This window comes from Cervus elaphus, chromosome 18, assembly GCF_910594005.1.
Source record: "Cervus elaphus chromosome 18, mCerEla1.1, whole genome shotgun sequence".
NCBI classification, from domain to species: domain Eukaryota; kingdom Metazoa; phylum Chordata; class Mammalia; order Artiodactyla; family Cervidae; genus Cervus; species Cervus elaphus.
The window spans coordinates 125,737,981-125,757,438 of NC_057832.1; the positions used below are offsets into that span (position 1 = coordinate 125,737,981).

The window sequence follows — 19,458 nt, forward strand, 5'->3', positions numbered from 1 at the left end:
AAAGCTGTCTTTCCTCAACCCTTCTTCCCCAGTTTCCTCCCACAATACAAGCATAGGCTTGGGAACTTGCAGAAAATATTACTCTAGATCCAGGCAATTTTGGTCGATTCTAATTAGGAATTTAGTTTTTTTCTCCTCTCGTTGATAGGGCAAGGGTGAGGATGAAGATGAAGATGAGGGTAGGGAAGGAACGCCCTTTAGTTCCTCCTCCTTCACTCTGCATCAACCATAAGAAAGTTCCTTTCCAACCAACAAAAGGTGATTAAAAAAAAATTACTTTGGGAGTGGCCTAATTGGAAATATAAAATAAAGTTCTACTATGATCATCTTAGAAGCACAAGATAATTTTCTCTCAACTGGTAATTACTTCTGCTTCAAAATAACTTTTTCCTTACATCTGCCCATTCTTGATTCTTCCCTAAGTATATTCATTATCAAGCTATTAATTCCTCTTTCTGCAATATTCCTTCTCTCCCTTTCCCCAAGACAATGACTTAATTAATCCTCCTTTTTTTTTCTCTCTCTCTTTACAAACATGCCATCGTTTCTTATATTTTAATGAGTAACCTTGTTCCTTAGTGATTTTTCTCCAGTTCTGGCTCAGGACCCTCAGGGCCTAGGGCACAGAAATCTTTCTGGGAAGGCCTAGTAATGTTCTTTTGGGTTTTGGTTGTGGTTTCCTGAAACTTGTTTCTCTCAAAACTCTATTTACTCTTCTGTTATGCATTGAAACTTGCTATTAAATTACATTTTGACATGTAGTTCTCCATTCCTTTGTAGGTAATATTTGCTCTTTCTGAAATCTCTAGTTACTACGACTCCTTGCTACTATTGTAATATTTCAAAATTATGTGTTTTGGTGAGATATCTTTCTCATTCTGTTGGCTGGGCACTTGATGAGCCCTTTTAATCAGTAGAATAATGTATAATCACTTTAAGAAATTTTCTTGTACAAGTGATTTATGAAATATTATATTTAATGGTTAAGAATGAGAGTTCTGGAGTTCTGAAGCATGCTATTTGATATTAAGCAATTTTAAAAAATATGTCTTTATTCAGTCATAAAAGAGAATGTAAAAAAATATGTCTTTATTCAGTCATAAAAGAGAATGAAATAGTGCCATTTGCAGCAACATGGGAAGACCTAGATATTGTCATACTAAATGAAATAAATCAGACAGAGAAAGACAAATAGTACATCACTTATATGTGGAATATAGAAAATAGGACAGATTTCTTATTTACAAACAGAAACAGACCCACAGACATAGACCATCATTGCCAAAGGAGAAGGGAAGGAGGAATCCATCAGAAGTATGGGATTAACGATGCACACTACCACATATAAAATAGAGAGATAACAGTGCCTTACTGCATAGCACAGGGAAGTACATTCACTATCTACAATGGAAAAGAATAAGATATATATATATATACATGTATAAACAAATTACTTTGTTGTACACCTGAAACTAACACAATATTGTAAATCAACTCTTTGCTGTTGTTTAGTTGCTCAGTTATATCCAACTCTTTTGTGACCGCATGGACCGTAACCTGTCAGGCTCCTCTATCCATGCGGTTTTCCAGGCAAGAATACTGAAGGGGGTTGCCATTTCCTTTTCCAGAGCATCTTCCTGACGCAAGGACTGAACGCCTCCTCTTGCCCTGGCAGGTGAATCTTTACCACTGAGCCACCTGGGAAGCCCCAATCAACCGTACTTCAATTTTTAAAAAGCAGCCACAGAAAATATGTAAACAAATGAAAATAATATTTTTGTTTCTCAGTTTTCTTGTCTAAAAATTGAGATAATAATGTACCCCTATTTCACTGAGGTCTTCTAGGATTAAATAATTTTAATTTTATTGAAAAGTACTTAGAAACATATGACTGCTATTGTTCTAGAGAACTCTGCAATAGTAGTCATCCATTTAAAAAAAATTACTATGAGATTTTATGTAAATATGATGAATGGAAGCAGTTGATTTTTCCAAAATATCTCTGAAATAGATAGGTGTAATGAGAGTGCCTTTTTGCTTCTTGATTTTTTTAAATTTTTTAAATTATTAAAGTGTGATAACACATTTATAGGAGACTTGGAAATTACAAAGTTACATATAGTTACATTATATATTACAATTAATTTTTTAAGTAGATAAAAATTTTTAGTTGAAATTTCAATATCAAACTCTCAAAAATCAATAGACTGAATAGACAGAAAAGTAGATCTGAGAAGCACTATGAACCAATTCAACATAATTAAGACTAATACAATTTTCACACAAGATGCAAATTCTATTCAAATTCTATTCATAGATTACAAACCAGGAGACACTCGAACATATCCATAGGCATAAAACAAGGTACAAAATTTCATGGTCTAAAGGTATTGAAATCATACAAAGTCTGTCCTCTTATCATGTGGAATTATGTTACAAATCAATATCAAGAGATATTTGAAAATAACTCACATATTTTAAGTGCAATGTTCTGTTCACTGAGGCCATATTTACCCATCTGCCATTTACCACCTTGCCCTTTATAAACTTTGCAGTTGAACAAAGACATTTCCTGATAGTTTCATGAATCTTTTCTATTCTTTCAATGCTTCAGTGCTTTGCCAAAGGAGAACCTTCATTCTGCATAATGATCTCACACAATTTTTAGCCATGCCAGAGAAGAGAACATTAAAATCCATCACTAAGTGATGTTATTTGGATTTGTGGCCTCTCTCCAGAGGCCACTGTGCTCATTAAACAATGAATTGATTAGATTCACTCAAAAGAGGAGTTGTTCACTTATGACAGATGTAATATTGATCATATCCTTCATTTAATAAGTCATCCAAGTATAATTCAATGCAAGCTACTGGAATAAATTACCATCCATATTCATCTTACTTGACTGTTTTATAATACCAAAGAGGAGCAAGAACAACAGCATAAAAATTTTCATGTTGCAATGTAAACAGTGGGCAGCCTCTGCAGCAGGACTGGGCATTTCTGCTGTGAGAAGTGACAGAAGTCTGGTCTTTGTCAGAAAATCAGACCATGCAAGTCTAGCTCCATCTGGCTGTGAGTGATTTGTGATCAGACACATTAACAGGAGGGTAAGGATGGAAGTCCCTTAAAAAGGTCTACCAAGTCTGTCCTCTCTATCGCTACACGGATCTCTCCCACTGTGTCCCTTTGTGATGGATTTCTGCTTATTCTAAGTCGCTGTGATTTAGAACATAGGCAGTAACATCTGTTCTTTTCAGAGCGTGGATGCTAATGAACCGACAGGCAACCTGAGAACAGCTGAGAGAACCCGTGAGAAAAAGATCAAAATCTAAACGAAGTGAGTGTTCTGAACAGGGTGTCAGATGCAGAAGTAGAGATTATATGTAGCACGATTATATGCTACAGAAGCTGGTGGAGAAAAACATGTAACAGCAGAATTAGACTCACTCTTTTTATTTCTGTACCTCTAACTTTCTATTTTAACACTACAAACTGGCACAAACCACATTATTGAGGAACTGCACTCACTTAGATCACTTTTTGTTGTTCATTTGCTCCGTTGTGTCTGACTTTTTTGCGACCCCATGGACTGCAGCACTCCAGGTTTTCCTATCCTTTACTATTTCCCAGAGTTTCCTCAGACTCACGTCCACTGAGTCGATGATGCCATACAATTTGACAGTCATCTTATCCTCTGTCGCCTCCTTCTCCTCCTGCCTTCAATCTTTCCCAGCATCAGGGTCTTGTCCAATTAGTCGGTTTTTCACATCAGATGGACAAAATATTGGAGCTTCAGCTTCAGCATCAGTCCTCCCAATGAATATTCAGGATTTATTTCCTTCAGGATTGACTGGTTTAATCTTCTTGCTGTCCAAAGGACTCTCAAGAGCCTTCTCCAGCATCACAGTCGAAGGCATCAATTCTTTGGCACTCTGCCTTCTTTATGGTCCAGCTCTCACAATCATTTGTGACCACTGGGAAGACTATAGCCTTTACAGCATGGATTTTTGATGGCAGAGTAATATCTCTGCTTTTCAACACACTATCTAGGTTTGTCATAACTTTCCCCCCAAAAGCAAACGTTTTCTGATTTCATGGCTGCAGTCACTATTCCCAGTGATTTTTGAGCTCAAGAAGAGGAAATTTGTCACTACTTCCACCTTTTCCCCCTCTATTTGCCATGAAGTAATGTGGCCAGATGCCTGATCTTAGATTTTTTTTTTAATATTTAATTTTAACACAGTCATTAAAATGGCCGTAATCCATAACACTGGCAATACCAAATGCTGACTGAGGTGTCAGCAACAGGAACCCTCCTTTGTTGGTGATGGAAATGCAAAATCATTTAGACATTTTTGAAGACAGTTTGATTTTTTTTTCTTTTTTACAAAACTAAGCACATTTTTACCATATAATCTTAAAGTTATGTTCCTTGGTATCAGCTCAAAAGAGTTGACAACTTACATCCAGAACAAAGTCCTGCAGACAGATATTCAGTTCAGTTCAGTTCAGTTGCTCAGTCATGTCCGACTCTTTGCAACCCCATGGACTACAGCATGCCAGGCCTCCCTGTCCATCCCCAACTCACGGAGCTTGCTCAAACTCATGTGCATTGAGTCAGTGATGCCATCCAACCATCTCATCCTGTGTTGTCCTCTTCTCCTTCTGACTTTTTCCTCTTTCCCAGCATCAGGCTCTTTTCCAATGAGTTAGGTCTTTGCATCAGGTGGCCGAAGTATTGGAGCTTCAGCTTCAGCATCAGTCCTTCCAATGCAGACAGATAGTGGGCTGGCCAAAATGTCAATTTGGTTTGTTAAGTAAAAATAAAATCATTTTTAATTTTCACCAAGAACTTTATTGAACAACACATTCATTGTTTTGTTCCACCACCTTCTGCCATTTTCCAGGCAACTTCATAGTTGCATCTTCCCAAAACTTAATCTTTGTGAGCAAAGAAATATTTCAAATGCCTTCTATACAATCTTCCAGAGAAATAAATTTTTTTCCATTAAAAAAATTTTGTAAAGACCAAAATGAATGGAAATCCAAAGTTTCAGTGTCTGGTAAATAGAGCGGATGTATCAGAATTTACCAGCTAAGCTGCAAAAGTTTTTGCCTGGTCATCAAAGAAAGATGCAGTCTTGCATTATCCTGATGGAGGATTATACATTTTCTGTTGGCTAACTTTGAGACATTTTGTTGAGTGTTACTTTGAGTTGGTCTGTTTGGAAACAGTACTTGTACTTTTTTTCAGTGAATAATTTTATTTTATCATTTGGTTTTGGTTTTCAAGGAAAAGAAAGTGTATAGCTTAGCATCTGGAAACAATACGAATATTTACAAAGCTATACTGAGAGGTAATTGAAAAGTTTTTTTGCCGCTTGAATTAACTCATATCTCCAAGTGAATCTTGGTCAAAGATGACTCAATGGATACCTTTGGAGTTAAAGGACATTTATAAATTCAGAAACACTTATCAATAAGCAACAAAGTACATGAATAAATTTCATACAATACTGGAAGATGACCTTGAAACTAAGCTTAAAATAAAATAATATGCATTATGCTACAGTAAAGTTCTCCTTTCCTCTCTCCTCAGTCTTTCTTTTTTAAATTGAATTCATTTTTAAATGAAGCAAAGATGAATATTTTTAATGATAAAAGGTACAGTTCACAAAGAAGATAGACATCATAAATCATTAACTAAAAAACAAAGAAACAAAGATACATAAATCAAAAATCAAAAGAAATGAAGGAAAAAGAAAAATGTTTATAATCATACTGAGACATATTAACATTTCTCTGAGAATACTTTATCAAGTGCAGAAAAAAGTAAAAGCAACTTGAATTATGTCATTCATAATTTAAATGTAATAAATTTCTATTTCTATTAATTTATATTATTCTTATATACTACACAAATATATTTAAAATTTTGTGTCTCATACATTATTATCAGGTGTCCATAGGACATTTAGAAAAACTGGCAAAAAGATAAACAGTACTAAATTTCATAAAGTAAAATTTTTTGTGATTTAATTATACATATACATATATTATTTTTGAAATTATTTCCCATTATAGGTTATTATAAGATATCGACTATAGTTACCTGTGCTACACAGTAAACCTTTGTTGTTTGTTGTGTATCTATTTTTCTAAATTAGAAAAATAGCATTTTATTCATAATAAGTCAAGCCAGTGGAATCAAAATGTCATAAATTTTTAGCTAGGCAAAATTCCTAATTTTCTAAAATAGACATTATTTATATGTATGCATACAGGAGATTTTCTACTTTGTTTAATAAAAGTTTGAGAAAGAACATAAAGTGATGGAGAAGTTGGAAAACATAAACTAAATTAAATGAGAGCATTGAATATGAAATGGGAAAAGTGAAACAGACTAGATAAAAGTAAAACGTCCTCATATTGTCCAGTTGTTTTTAAATATGGCTGCTCATTAGAAACATATCTGGAACTCCAGTCAAAAGAAGAAGCAATACCTGGACGTTTGTATTTTTTGAAAAAACTCCAAGATAATTCTGATACGCATCTGAATTTTAAAAAGTGATTACAGATTTTTCTATAAAGTGGTAGCTTTGATGATATAGAATTCTATTATTTTTCTGTTGACCAATCATGATAAATGGTATTAAATGAGTAATAGTTACGTAATCACAATAGTGAAAGATGTTTATCAGTTTTCACAATCAATAGCCAGACAAAAATAAAAGATAATTACAATTGCAAGCCATAATAGAACATGATTAGCCTAACAATATAAAATAATTGCATGCAATTTGGAGAGTCAAGCAGAGTGATGGAATTGCATACATGCACATGTTTTCATCTGCTCAGCCAGTCTATGTCTTTTGGTTGGTGCATTTAATCTACTTACATTTAATGCAATTATTGATATGTATGGTCCTATTACCATTTTTGTAACTTGTTTTGGGCTTATTTTCTATAGGTAAATATTTTCCTTCTCTTGTTCCTGCCTAGAGAAGTTCCGTTAGCATTTGTTGTAAAACTGGTTTGGTGGTGAATTCTCTTAACTTTTACTTGTCTGGAAAGCTATTGATTTCTCCATCAAATCTGAAGGAGAGTCTTGCTGGGTAGAGTTTTCTTGCTTGTAGCTTCTTCCCTTTCATCATTTTAAATATATCATGTCATTCCCTTCTGGCTTGTAGAATTTCGTTTGAGAAAACAGCTGATAGCCTGATGGGCATTCCGTTGAATATTATTTGTTGTTTTTCCTTTGTTGCTTTTAGTATTTTATCTCTGTCTTTAATTTTTGTCAGTTTGATTATGTGTCTCAATGTGTTCCTCCTTGGGTTTATCCTGCCCGGGACTCTATCCTGCCTGGGACTCTGTGATTCCTGGACTTGGTTGACTATTTCCTTTCTCACGTTAGAGAAGTTTTCAGCTATTATCTCTTCAAATACTTTCTCAGGTCTTTTCTCTCCCTCTTCTCCCTCTGGGACACCTATAATGCAAATATCAGTGTGTTTAATGTTGTCCCAGAAGTCTCTTAGGCTGCCTTCATTTCTTTTCATTCTTTTTCCTATAGTGTGTTCTGTGGCAGTGATGTCCACAATTCTGTCAACATTTCACACATCTTCTCAATCTTTGCTTCCATTCTTTTTCTGAGATCCTGAATCGACTTCACTATCATCATTCTGAATTCTTTTTCTGGAAGGTTGCCTCTCTTCCTTTCATTTAGTCGTTTATCTGGGGTTTTATCTTGCTCCTTCAAGGAATCTTCCCAGCCCAGGGATCAGACCTACATCTCCTGCACTGGCAGGCGGATTCTTTACCACTGGGCCACCTGGGAATCCACTTGAGTTGGGGAGTAGGACTAACAGGCAGAGGTTGATAAAGGCTGCAGACTTTTAGTTATAAAATAAACAAGGTCTGACGTGCTAACTTTACTATATGTGATAACAATATTCTATAATCAAAATTCACTAAGAGAGTAGAATGTGCTCATTCTCACACACACAAAAAGGTAAAATTATGAAATGATAAACATGTTAACTAATTTGATGGGAAGAATTCTTTTACAATGTATACATATATCAAATCATCACATTGTATCCTTTAAATAACTTAGTTTTGTCAATGATACCCCAATAAAGCTGGAGGAAAAAAAAAGAGATCAGGAGGAAACCTCTGGAGGCGATGAGGTGATGAGTATGTTTATGACATAGATTGTGGTGATGGTTCATGGATATCATATATACTTATCTCCAAACTCATCAAGCTCTATATACTTGAAATATGCTTTTTGTATGGCAATCATACCTCAACAAAGTGATTAAAAAAAGAAACTAAAGAATGGGTGACTATAGATCTAAAGAAGGGAAGTGAACAATGAGATAGGTTAAACTGTGTCTACATAATTTCTAGAATGGATATAAGGCAAAAATCATTTTTGAGGACTAGATGCATACTGTAATGAACAGCAATAATATTAAGTAAAATTTTACATGTTATACAAAGAAATATGTGTTTGAGGATATGTACATATTTATATATCCAAAAACCTATTTCAGGCAGACCTGAGTTAAAATCTTAGCTTTACCGTTCAGTTTTGTGTGATCTTGGACAAGCCTCAGTTTTCCATCTGTAAAATGAGAAGGCTGCAAGACGCGGGTCCACCCAGAAGCCATCTCAGCCTTTAAGATGCTGCCCCTTTAAGGAGGGCGGGGTAGCGGAGAAGGTAGCCGCGCCCCCTTCCTCTCCTCGCGGAGCCTTCCAGACCGCCTGTTTTCGGCCTCGCCCCGCCCCCTAGGGGAGGGGCGGGAGCAAAGGGGGCGGGGAAGGAAGATGGTTTACCTGGCGCGGCGGGCGCGCGGCGCGTGCGAACGGCCGGACAGGTCCGCGGGGCTCACTTCCTGGCGTTGCCCCTTCCCCCTCCTCGCCGTTACCCTGTACATCCGGGTCATTTGCCCTCCCCGCTCGCAGGAGCCGTTGCCGCCGCTGCCGCCGCCGCCTGGCTCGTCGCGGCTCCGCCACAGGCGCAGGTGCGGAGGGGTTCCCGGTCCGGCCGCCGCCGCCGCCGCCGCCGCCGCCGCTGCCCCGCTCCGGGCCCGGGGCTCCCCCTAGCGCTGCTGAGGAGCTGCCGCCGCGGCTCGAGGAGGGCGGAGGAACGGGGCTGAGAGAGAGCGCCTGGAGGCTCGCGGGGAGGGTGACTGGTTTATTTTTTTCCCGTTTTCCTCGCGTCTCTCACACCCCTGGCTCGTCTGCTCCGCGACCCCATTTTGGCGGAGAGGCGGGCGCGGTGGGGCCCTCTGGCATTCCAGAGGAGGGTTTTGTATAGCTCAAGGAATTTCAGTCACTTGGGTGTTCAGAGACTTATTGCAGATCGTTTTAGACTAATGTATCAAGAAAAATAAACTGATCCTTTTTATTCTTTAATTACACTTAATAATAGAAACAGAAGCTCTGTGTCTGGAACAACTTAGTAATTGGGGCTTATTTGATAGCCTGTTTGTAAAGTGTTGCAGTTAACTAAAGCTACCTGATTCAGCATTCATAAAATGAAATGACAGCAGTTTTTCTAATGTGACATTCATAGTTCATAATAATGAACTCCAAGGAAGGTACTTAATCCTGAAGTGCACCTTCCTGCGTGTCAGTTTGATACAATTGCTGTCAATATTAATAGCATTTGTCTAACAGCCCTTTCTTCTGGAGAGGTAGGTACTAAAAAGGTGGTTGGCTGTTTGTCCACTTTCAGGTTTTGGATGACCACTTGAAGCACTAAGATTACTTAACTTGGAGTCAAGATTGCATTTTTTTTTTTTTTGGGCAGAGCAATTTTGCTGGGTAACATATATGTTAAATTCTTTAAAACTTTAACAGGTAGCTACTTGAGAAAAATCTTGTTTTGTAAAATGTAGGATAAAAAGTATGAATTCTAGATTGTTTGATGATTGCATTAAGGCTAGATTTTTCTCTCCTAAGAAAAAATGGTTGATCAAAGGAAGGCATGATTAGTAAATTGACCCTAGTCGCCCCAGCAAAAATTCAGTTTCAGATGCTGAGTGAAACTGAGTGAATGTACTTTATTTCTGATAGATTACAAGTGACATGTAACAGCTAACTTAAGATTTTCTCAAAACTTTCTCCTTCAGATGGGTGAAAAATAGTGTCATTCTTGAGGTTATTTGACTCATTTAAAGTGGTCATTTACCTTTACTTAGTAATTGAGCAGTAGAGACGGATGCTTATTTCATTTAATCCTAGTCTCTTTGGGGAAAATATTGTACTGTCACTTTTATGAAGTTACTTAACTCTTAACTATTAATGCACTCCAGTGTTTTGGGTTGGGTTTATCCTGCCCGGGACTCTATCCTGCCTGGGACTCTGTGATTCCTGGACTTGGTTGACTATTTCGTTTCTCACGTTAGAGAAGTTTTCAGCTATTATCTCTTCAAATACTTTCTCAGGTCTTTTCTCTCCCTCTTCTCCCTCTGGGACACCTATAATGCAAATATCAGTGTGTTTAATGTTGTATGTTCCAACATACAATTTACTCTTTTCACTGTTTAAGGAAAACAGCATTTCAGGAACATTTAATCACAGTGTTGGTGGCGCCCACTGTCGCTGTGGTCTCGCCTTTCCTGTTACTCTATAACAGGGTTTGGCCCAGTGCCTGCCTGTGCAGTGGACATGCAGTCAGTGTTCCGACTAATTGGATGAATGGCAGGTTTGCAACAGTTAGACTGTAGCACTTTGTAATTATGTAGCAAAAGTTTTAGAGAAAGATGTTGATTGCTCTCAGATGCAATTTTCTCTGGTAATTTGTAAGTTTTGTTTTTCAGGGGAAAGCGCGCCCGCAGTCCCCCACTACCATAAATTACACAGTCGAGTTTCCCCTATTTGAGGAAATCGCAGAGGTCAACACACCGGAGTGCAATGGGTGAGCCTCGCCCTGGGAGAACCACCTTCTTGATAATGGTATCTCCTCTGCCAGGTAAGTATACTTGTAAGTTTTGAGAATTGCTATATATAATTATTTTAAACTGCTTTGAAATCTTTGGGGAGAAACTACAATAGACATATCAGTTTGTGATATGCTTTAGTTCCGTGAAGGGATATGTTCACTGAAAATGGATATTTGTTGTATGTATCTTGTCAACATTCATGACCAATGGTAATTCAGATAATTTCTTGTATATGTAAAGTTTCTAAAAATCAGCATAAAAACTCTTTTGAGTGTGTGAGTTCATCCTATATTATAATCAGTTCACTAAATAAGGTTAATTTTCAAGGAGCATTTTTTCGTATAGTAGAAAAGTAATGAATCTGATAATGTGGCAGTGTTTACTTAACATTTCAGTGGTGGTGATGATAATGATGTTAATAGTAACTAACACGTAGCTAGTGTGTGCTACTTGCCGGGCAGTGTTGTAAGACATTTAATCTTTACAACACCCTAATTCTAAAAGGTGATCGTATTATAGACTAGGAAACTAGTAAGGTTAGGTAACTGAAGGGACACAGAGATGGAGGACTGGGTCTCTGCTCCTAATTGTTACTCTGTAATAGTGAACACCTCTGTGCCACGTTCTCTATACGACCGTGCAAGGTGTAGGTTAATTCCTAGTTAATTCTTAAGTAGCATTAGCAAAGTAAGGCTCAAGCCGCTTAGGTAACTTGTCCAAGTACTTGCCCAAGTAGGATCAAGAAGGCTGGCAGTTCAACGCAGGCCTCTGTGACTTGTAGTCTTCACTAAAATTATTTCAAAGTAGTAATTTGAGGTCCTGTATTTTATGTTATATATTTAGAAGGCATACTTAAAACAGCGAGTCTCCAAACGTTTTCACCTGCCACACAGGATGGATAGTGTTCACTCTTCTCTACTGTCTGTGAGCATATACGTTACATGTCGGTTGCATATAACATAACACAGGCAGGGTGAGATGTGACCTGGGGAGTCGCCTGGCTGGAGCACAGTCCTCAGATAACCAGGGGCCCCTGTGCATGCACCCAGTGACTCGGGTGTGTCAAGAAGAGTTAATTACATCCTATTTAACTCTACATCAATTTAGGAAGCATAATTCATAAAATCAGTTAAAACACAGGCCTCAGATTTTATGCAGAGAAGGCAATGGCAACCCACTGCAGTACTCTTGCCTGGAAAATCCCACGGACGGAGGAGCCTGGTAGGCTGCAGCCCAGGGGGTCGCTAAGAGTCGGACACGACTGAGTGACTTCACTTTCACATTTCACTTTCATGCATTGGAGAAGGAAATGGCAACCCACTCCAGGGTTCTTGTCTGGAGAATCCCAGGGACGGGGGAGCCTGGTGGGCTGCTGTCTATGGGGTCGCACAGAGTCGGACACGACTGAAGTGACTTAGCAGCAGCAGCAGCAGCACCTGTCATTTTATTTAGTTCAATAGACTTTAAAAATAATTCACGTCAGAAAATGTAAAAAACGCCACGCCTCAGGGTGCCTGCCCATGGGGGAAGGAGCGCGCCCAGCTCCTGCAGCATATTCAGGAGAGGCATCCACACACGGACCTGAGCGCACCGCACACTGGCTGGTTCACAGGACTTACTATCCTATCCTAGACGTCCCGGTGCTATTAGCCCTAGCTGCAGGGACCGAAAGTTTCCTCTGCCCCTTCTGAAAATATTAGATAATGTCAGTGCAGGGGAATAATACACTCTTTCTGCATTTCTACCCTGCAGTGCAGCAACTGTTGCTCTTGGGGATGATTGTGCTAATTCTTAGCTCATTAACGCCAAGTACTACATGCCTACACACTACTCTAACCAGAGAGAATGCAAAAGAGTGTGTGATACATCTTTCTGGAGCATTGAAGTTTAATAAGATTGAACCAAGGGAAGAACCAAGGAGTTGGCAATAACTATCCTCTCCCCCACCACATGGAAGACAGAAGTGTGGGGGATGGGGACAGTCCAGTCTCTGAAGTTTCACCCAGCAGGGGAGGAGGGGCAGCCAGGCCAGGGTGGTGCCTCTTCTGGTCGCCCAGGTCCCTGCAGAGCATCCTCTGTGCTGGTCAGGGTTTTGGACAGGAGGCTTCCTGAAGGGGTGGAGGTGTCTACGGCCATACCACCCTGAACGCGCCCGATCTCGTCTGAAGGGGTGGAGGTGCTGGGTTTGAGTCCCATCATCCAGGTGGGAACATGCCCAGGTCCCAGGGGGCTTGGCAGGTCATCCCCTAGGTGTTTCTGGGCTCACTTTTTTACCCCTCTTGCTGGGCAGCCCACAGCAAAGATGTTTAAGGAGACCTCTCCATATTCTCCCAGCCACCCCCTTCTTCTTCTGGGTGAGGCCAGGGGGAGTGACTGGAGACAAATTCTGGGGCTGCCCAACAAGGGTGGAGCTTCCCGCATCAGGCACATCTGGGGGGCAGTGGGTTTTACCGCTCATGTCACAGGTGCCCCTGCTGTCCCGGGTGCCGTGGGCACCACCGGTGTCACGGGCGCCTCTGGTGTCCCTGGGGACACTGGCGCCGTAGGTATCGCGGGCGCCACGGGCGTCTTCTATGTCGCAGGCCCCAGTGGTGTCCTGGGTGCTTAGGGCGCCGTGGGTGAGGCTGGTATCGCAGGCGTCTCTGGTGTCCCGCGTGAAGCTGGTATCACGGGTGTGGCTGCTGTCACGCCCGCCGCAGGCGTCACAGGTGAGCCTGGTCCCGCACGTGTTGTGGCGGTCACTGGTGCGATCGGTGGCTGGGGCACTGCGGCCATCACGGGTGTTGCGAGTGGAGGGGGCTGAGCTGGGGGTGACGGTGCTCGCCTCCGGGCAGGGTGAGGGAGTGGCAGGCTCTCTGGTCTTCTCCCTTGACTCCTGGTTCTCCTGCTCCATGGTCTCCCAAAGCCAGTCGGGAATAAGAGTGGACACTTCAGGGCTGGCGGGAGGCGTATGTTCTTGGCTGCTGAGGTCGGAGGAAACAGCCGGCCTCACAAAGATGGTGCGGGCCCGCACCTTGGGTCCATTCGAGTCTCTGCCCGTGCTTGTATGCCTGCCCTGGATCTGGTCCCTCGACCAGCCCAGTGTCATCCCCATTGTCACCCCAGGGTAATCTCCATAGGCTGGCAGGAGTGGCCTTTCCAGGCCCACGTTCAGCCAAGGATGATGCCGAACATCATCTAAAGTCGCCCTGTTGGCCGGGTTGAGCCTTAACATACGGCGTATCAAGTCTTTCATCTCACCTGATAGGCCTTCGGGCACACGGTAGTGCCCTGTGCAGATGCAGTCCCGCAGCTCCCGGAAATCTCGTCCCGTGAAGGGGGCGGATCCCGTTACCAGGGTGTACAGCACCACGCCGAGGCTCCACACGTCCAGCTCTGGGCCTGTGTAGGGCAGCCCCAGGAAGAGTTCTGGGGCCATGTACTCAAAGGTGCCGCAGAAGGTGTTCAGTTTTTTTCCGGGGTGCCACTGGTCGCTGAGGCCAAAGTCTGAGAGTTTGATCTTGTTCGCCTCCAGGAGGATGTTGCCCGGCTTCACGTCCCGGTGCACCACGCCCCGCCGATGGCAGTGCCGCAGGGCTGAGACCAGCTGGCGGAACACTCCTCGGGCCTCCCCCTCGGTCAGGTAGCCTTGGGCGTCGAGGTAGGTGGCTAAGTCTCCCCCACTGAGGTACTCCATGATTAAAAAGAGAGTCTCCTCGGTGTCTATGATCTCGGCGAGTTGGACAATGTTCCGGTGGTTGTTCATGCTTCTCAAGGCCCTGACCTCCTGAGAGAGTTGCCGGAGGTTGGTGTGATCTGTCTTTTCGATGATCTTGATGGCTACCAGTGCCTTGGTGAGACGATGCCGGGCCAATTTCACCTTGGCGGATTGGCCCTCGCCAAGGGTGTCAAGGATGTCATAATCCGTGATACGAGCCATCTTGTTGGTCGAGATGGCTGTCAAGTCCTGCATCCCTAACTACACTAACTACCACTAAGCTATACTAATGACCTAACTATACTAACTCTACCACTAAGCCCTCACTAAGAATCCTAACTGTTCTAACAATACTGCGTATGCTAACCGTGCTATACAGCTATTCTAATGCTAACAACTATGGTAACAGTGCAGATACTAACTATGCTAGGAACCTGTTAACTATACCCACCACACTAACTATGGAGAAGACTAACAGTGCTGACACTAACTATACTATCTACGCTAGCAAACTAGTAGCTATACCAACTCTGCTATAACTATATCAATGATGGTCTCTATGCTAACACTAGCAACACTAACTAAAAACAAATAATAAGATAAAATGAGAAAAAGAAGGGGGAAAATGGGGAAAAACAAAAAATGGGGAGGAGAAACTAAAACTGAAAGAAAAAAATGATAAGACACAAATTAAAAAAATGAGAAAAAGAGAAAGAAAAAAGAGGAAAAGGAAAAAAAAATCAACAAAATGGCAAAAACACGGAAAAACGCTCACTAACTATAGGTCCAGCCGTCAGGTCACCAAAATCAGCTTCCAGGGCTCTGCGGACAAGACCAGCTGAGGTGTTATAAAGGGTTCCGGTGAGTTTCATCACAATGATGCCCTGTGAGGTCAGAGCAAGAAATGGACCAATCGTGGCTGGGATAAACCCAGTGGTTTTTCTCCCTTTTCAGCTTCAAGGCCCCTTTACACTTAGGTAAAAGGTCCCAAAGATATTTTTCTTTAAATATATTAGAGGCTGGTATTCACTTTGTTAGAAATTAAAATCTGTAGGAGGCTTCAGCAACTTTTTCATTTCTAGTTTGAAAGTTAGTAATAATTCTAAAGACCTCATAATGTCTCCACTTGAAATATTCAGTTCTTTTTCCTCAAACTCTGGTCGCAGTGTGATGATTTAACTGACTTGAAGAAACTATAGGAAAATGTTCTATTGTGTGAGACACTGGTAAAGCACATTATTAATGTTTATGAAGCTGAGAGAAGATTTGCCAGGAGGATCAAGAGCAGATTTCTCATGGGGAGCCTCAGAAGTCAGATGACATGGGTCAGTGTCTTTGAAATGTTGAAGGAAAGAAGGAAATGTTGACCAAGAATCCTATGTTTAGCAAAACTGTCCTTCGAAAATTAAACAGTGTTTAAGGCATTCCCAGTTCAGGAGAGTTGAGAGAATTCTCAACCACCCGGTCTTCCTGAGCCAGGGAGTCCTTTAGGTTGGAATGAAAGGTCCTCAGCAGGGACTCTAAGCTTCATGAAGAGGTCAAGATCTCTGGTAAAAGGAGGTAAATGGATGATTAGAAAAGCTAGTGCTACACTGCTGTAATTAAAATGGATAACCAGCAAGGACCTACTGTATAGCACAGAGAACTCTGCTCAATGATATGTGGCAGCCTAGATGGGAGGGTAGTTTGGGAAAGAATGGATACGTGTGTATGTATGGCTGAGTTCCTTTGTTGTCCACTCAGTTGTAAAGGCTGCCCTTTGTTCACTAATTGTTCTGTCAAATTATAGGCAGAGAGAGAGACCAGGCACCCTCAACATATTCAAAGGAGAATCAGCAGGATGGTGAAGGATTGCAGAACTGGGTGACATGAAGAGCAAGGACATGGATTAAGGAGATTTGTTGAACCTGAGGAAGATAAGATTCTGGACACGTGAGGGCAGATTTTCATTATCTGAAGGTCCTTCATTTAAAAGTTTCCTGGTGTGGGTCCTAGTCCCCAGAAATGGATGGTGATACCATTCAGCAAGAGAGGAATTCCAGGTCCCACAGGTTCCCAAAAAGGGTGAAAATAACTAAGTTTGACTTTTGAATGTGTTTTAATTTAAAGTTCATTGGAGATGCAGGTAGAGACAGTGAATGAGCAATTAAAAATACAGGTCTGTCTTTCTCTTTCTGACTTACTTCACTAATGTAATAGGCTCTAGGTTCATCCACCTCATTATATATGGAATCTATAAAGACAGTACTGATGATGGTAGTTGCAGGGCAGAAAAGAGACAGACATTTTGGACCCAGTGGGGGAAGGAGAGGGTGGGATGATATGAGTGAATAACATTGAAACGTATACACTGCCATATGTGAAACAGCCTCTGAGAGTTTGATGTATATGACCCAAGGAAGCCAAAGCCAGTGCTCTGTGACAACTTAGAGGAGGTGGGATGAGAGGGAGGTTGGAGGGGGATTCAGGCAGACATATGCATGCCTGATGCCAATTCATGTTGATATATGGCAAAAGCCATCACAATATTGTGAATTATCTTCTAATTAAACCAATAAAAATATATAAAAAATGTAGGTCTGGAGTTTAGAAGAACAGTTTGGGCTAGAGATAGAGATTTGAAAATTATCAGCACACAAATGGTAAATAGAGGTGTTTTGATTTTCTTTTTTTAAAGTAGACTTTATTCTATAGTGTGAGAACAAAGCTAGGCAGAGGATGGAAACTCATGGCATGTCAGCATTTAAGGGTGAAGAAAGGAAGAAGAGACAGAGTTCAATTACTGGATGATTAAAGGAAATCAGAAAGAATTCACAGAGACAAAGGACAAAAGAATTTGAAAGAGTTAAATGTCAACTGAGCAACAAGGAATAAGATAGGGAGCGAAGAAGGGTCAGTTGGCTGTGGCAGTTAGTAGGTCACCAGAGACCTTGGAAGGGAAGTTTTGTGGCGTTGATGAGGCCCAAAGCCAAACAGCAGTAGTAGGTTAGGGAGTAAACGGAGCTTTAAGCAAGAGAGGGCAGTAAATGTGGATGACTCGTTTAAGAAGCTGAGGTTAGACAGGGTAAGTGACATTGCTGAAAGTCACGAGGCTCATAAGGGTTGGAGCCAGGACATCAGACCAAGTGCCCTGATGTATTAAAATGTCCTTTGAGCATTTTCACTTAGTCATTTATTTATTTATCCAAGTGTGTATTGGTCACTGACTCTATTCTAGATGCATGGGAGTTAGACCCTTTAGATATTGCATCATACAAAGCAAGGTATGGATAACTGTCAAGAACAGTCTAAGATTTCACTCTGCTTGCAAGCTAATAAGTTAGCCTTCCACAGTTTCGTGGAGGCTGGCTTAAGACAGGAGACTCCAGGGTCAGAGAAAGAGGACAGTTGATTATTTATAGCAAGAACAGTAACCAGGGTAACACCATTTTCTTAAACCAGGTTCTTCAGCCTCAGTTCACATAGGGTAGGTGACACAAATAAGGTCATGTGATATAAAGAGTTTTCCTGGAATGCAGGAGATGCAGGAGACATAATTCAATCCTTGGCTCTGGAAGGTCACCTGGAGGAGGGCATGGCAACCCCTCCAGTATTCTTGCCTGGAGAATCCCATGGACGGAGGAGCCTGGGGGCTAGGGTCCATGGGGTTTCAGAGAGTTGGACACAACTGAAGCAACTGAGTGTGCAAAGTAAGAAGTGTTACAGGGGAGGAGTACTGAGTTCAGGGAATCTGGATCTTTTTTACAATGAGCAGCAAGCACTGTCAAATCTTTGCCTCAACATATGACTGTATCATATTAGACAGTAAATAAGCCTGCCTTCTATCTTCTATCTCTAGCTTCCATGGTTGTCTGCTATACAAACATTCAGGAAAAAGCCTAGAACAAAGCAAAGCAGAGCTTTTGCTTGTAAGACGTGCAGAAATGCAAAAGACCCATGGAAAATTGTCTCTGAATGATGATATGGTATAGAATATAAAGTTCCTATTTAATATTCATTTTCTTCCACTTAGTAAAAGACCCTAAATATATACCAGACAGAAATGTGCCTAATTGAAGACTGTGAGAGCTGGAGCTCCAGCAGCCCTTTTGTGACTGAAAGCTCACACGAAAAAAGGTAGACTAGAGGGACAGAAAGAGTCGGGGTCCCTGATAGCAATACGGACGACTTATCTCCAAGTTATATATGAATGGATAAATCTTTAGGTGTTTATGTCATTATATTGGGTTTTGCAGTATAATGGTATATTAGCAGTCACATACTAATAGTTCCTATTATTAATAGTCAGTCAGTTCACTCATTCAGTAGTGTCTGACTAGTACTGACGAGGAAAGAATTCTAGACAGAAGTCAAGATAACTAGGAGACTAGAATTGTAGCTTTCAATTTGCTACTAACTTACTGTGTTACCATGAGTATACAACTTAACCTCTGTCAGCTTCATATTTCTCAGCTAACTCTTAGGTACTTATTGGTGCTAACATTTTTTTTTTTTAATTTTCAGCTCTTAAAATATCTACTCTTTTTTGTTTTTCAATACTCTTTTGTTCTGTATCCTATTTTCTTTTGGGCAGGTGCTCACCTGAAAAGCAACTGGGTGAAAGGAAATCAAATAATGTCTTAATTTGTTGTCTTCCTTCTCCCAAAGGTGAAATATTTGTACTTTGGAGATGTCTCAACCTAGGGACCTTTGCCAGGGACCTTTAAGCTTAGTATGGGAGGGGCTTAGATGAAAATAGCCCACAATAATTTCAAGGGTCACAATCATCAAGAGGAAATGAAGTATCAACAACATTGAGTTTAATGA

The 19,458-nt window shown here is 41.0% G+C and overlaps 1 non-coding gene across 1 annotated transcript; it reads right to left on the reverse strand.

Moving 5' to 3' along the window:
• Window positions 1-10,829: 10,829 nt before the first annotated feature.
• On the reverse strand, window positions 10,830-10,992 carry LOC122675037. Its single transcript, XR_006335190.1, has one exon. It is a non-coding gene; the product is annotated as a U1 spliceosomal RNA (small nuclear RNA).
• Between the last annotated feature and the right edge of the window lie 8,466 nt (window positions 10,993-19,458).